Consider the following 2,500-nt stretch of genomic DNA (forward strand, 5'->3'; position numbering starts at 1 on the left):
TTTCGTCTTGAAAGATTTTTAGGAATAAAACTTTGACCAACTTAATGATATATAGGATTTTTTTTTTAGTTGCATCAAAGAATTTCTTATTGCTATGCCATAATCTTTCAGAAGTATACATATACACTTGACTTGTGATTTGGCCTAGAAAACAAGCTTGTTGCATAGGCAGATGATGCGACACTTTTTGCATCAATTCAATCTCCTGAATGTATATCTGTGGTTACTGAATCCCTTAATAGAGTTATAACTAAAATTAGTACATGCTGCAAATTATGGGGTATGAAGTTGAATCCTAACAAAACTCGGCTCAAAGCCACAATCTTCCACCTTTTCGAAGAGTCAGTTTTTCTGTTATTAATATAACTGATTGCTTTTTTTTTTTTTTTTTTTTTTTTAATATGATTAAGTTCTAGTTCTGCATGTATTTCAGTTAATCGTGTGATTATAATGCAACTCTCCTTGTATTACAGAAGAACTAATTTCCTTTATCATCATCATTATTATTATTATTATTATTATTATTATTATTATTATTATTATTATTATTATTATTATTATTATTATTATTATTATTATTATTTGCTAAGGTACAACCCTAGTATGAAATGGCAAATTTTTTTGGAAGATATCTCACCCAACCCGTGGCCCATTCAATCCCTAACCATAGATTTCGGAGCGCAAGTGGGTAGGGTTGGGGGGGGGGGGGGGGGCAGATCATATTTTTGGCGGCGGGGTCAATAACTCCTATACCAATAAATATATTCAAAAAATATTTTAAGGGAATATTTGGATATGAATAAGATTTAGCACTGCCAATTTTCATGTTCATACCTGCTGTAGGCATTGCCTAGCTGTCACTTTTGTTCGTAAGTGACGACTTTTAGCTTAAAAATCAGTGAGGAGGTAGGAAATTGACCAGCCGCCCGTTGAGATCCTACCGCTAGAGAGTTATGGGGTCCTTTGACTGGCCCGACAGCACTACGTTGGATCCTTCTCTCTGGTTACGGTTCTTTCCCTTTGCCTACACATACACCAAATAGGGTTGTAGCTTAGCAAGTAATAATAATAATAATAATAACAATAATAATGATAATAATAATAATGATAATAATAATAGAGTTTTGAAGATTTCCAAATGATTTTCACTGTGTTTAATGGGTGTTATATGAACTACATTCATACCAATTTTCGTATTGAGACTTGCCATAGAAAAGTCACTGTCGCCATTTTTCGATATCGATTTTCGGCTGGGCCGTAAATTACTCGTAGAATATTTCACATATCTGAATAAAATTAGCAAGGATTTATTGGATGGATATTTACTTTGTCCATGCTAATTTCTATTTTGATATATGCCATAGAAAAGCAACAGAAAACATTTATTTCGGTATGGGTTGAGTGCTTATTTTCGACGGTGGAGTAAATTGTTCCTAGAATAATTTCCATATCCAAATGGATATTTCAATGATTTGATGTTCCTGCTAAATTCCTTAGTAATATCTACAATTGAATAGACGCAGCTGTCATGTAGCTTTCTTAAACATGATGTTGAATGTAGCAGCATTACAGTAAACTGCGTGATAGTGAGCGACATCAACGAGGGACAATGCCGATCTCATAAATAATATCCGTCCCGGGTTCAGCTAGTTATTATTATTATTATTATTATTATTATTATTATTATTATTATTATTATTATCATGTATGCTATATATATATATATATATATATATATATATATATATATATATATATATATATATATATATATATATATATATTTATATATTTATATATTTATATATATATATACATATATATATATATATATATATATATATATATATATATATATATATATATATATATATATATATTATATATATATATATATATATATCTATATATTTATATATATATATATATATATATATATATATATATATATATATATATATATATATATATATATATATATATATATATATATATATACATATACATATACATATATATCGATCTTGACTACTGTTACAACTGGCAAAACGTTTTTTTTTATATTTCTAAATTCTCCTTTTTTGTGGTATTAAAAAATTCTTATAGCATAGCGTCATTTACTGCAAGAACCTGAAGTTATAATGTATTTTTAACCACAGAGAGAGAGAGAGAGAGAGAGAGAGAGAGAGAGAGAGAGAGAGAGAGAGAGAGAGAGAGAGAGAGAGGTGACTTTTTACAACATTTACTGTGTAATTTTATCGAGTTAAATGATGAGTATCTGGATTGTATCTTATTTCTATGGCGTTTAATTCTATTTACTATAGTCTCACGTAATTTGGTCATTGGCACTCGACGAATAAAACTATATCTAATAAGCCTCAATTAAAAAGAAAGTTGAATTATTTTTTCGTTAACTAGAGGTGTGCAGTGTCCAATACTCCTAGTAGTGTAATCAGGTGTCAAAGCACATAATTCTTTCTAGTTTGCCATTTAATGTACG

The 2,500-nt window shown here is 29.0% G+C and overlaps 2 protein-coding genes across 2 annotated transcripts in view; one reads left to right on the top strand and one right to left on the bottom strand.

Annotated features, from left to right (window-relative positions):
- LOC137650275 (uncharacterized) overlaps positions 1-2,500 on the bottom strand; it is a 66,500-nt gene that overhangs the window by 44,994 nt on the left and 19,006 nt on the right. The gene's annotated exons all lie outside the window — the stretch shown is intronic.
- Positions 1-2,500, top strand: part of LOC137650267 (uncharacterized) — a 37,608-nt gene that overhangs the window by 20,535 nt on the left and 14,573 nt on the right. The window lies entirely within an intron of this gene.

The sequence above is a fragment of the Palaemon carinicauda genome, chromosome 11, assembly GCF_036898095.1.
Source record: "Palaemon carinicauda isolate YSFRI2023 chromosome 11, ASM3689809v2, whole genome shotgun sequence".
NCBI lineage: Eukaryota > Metazoa > Arthropoda > Malacostraca > Decapoda > Palaemonidae > Palaemon > Palaemon carinicauda.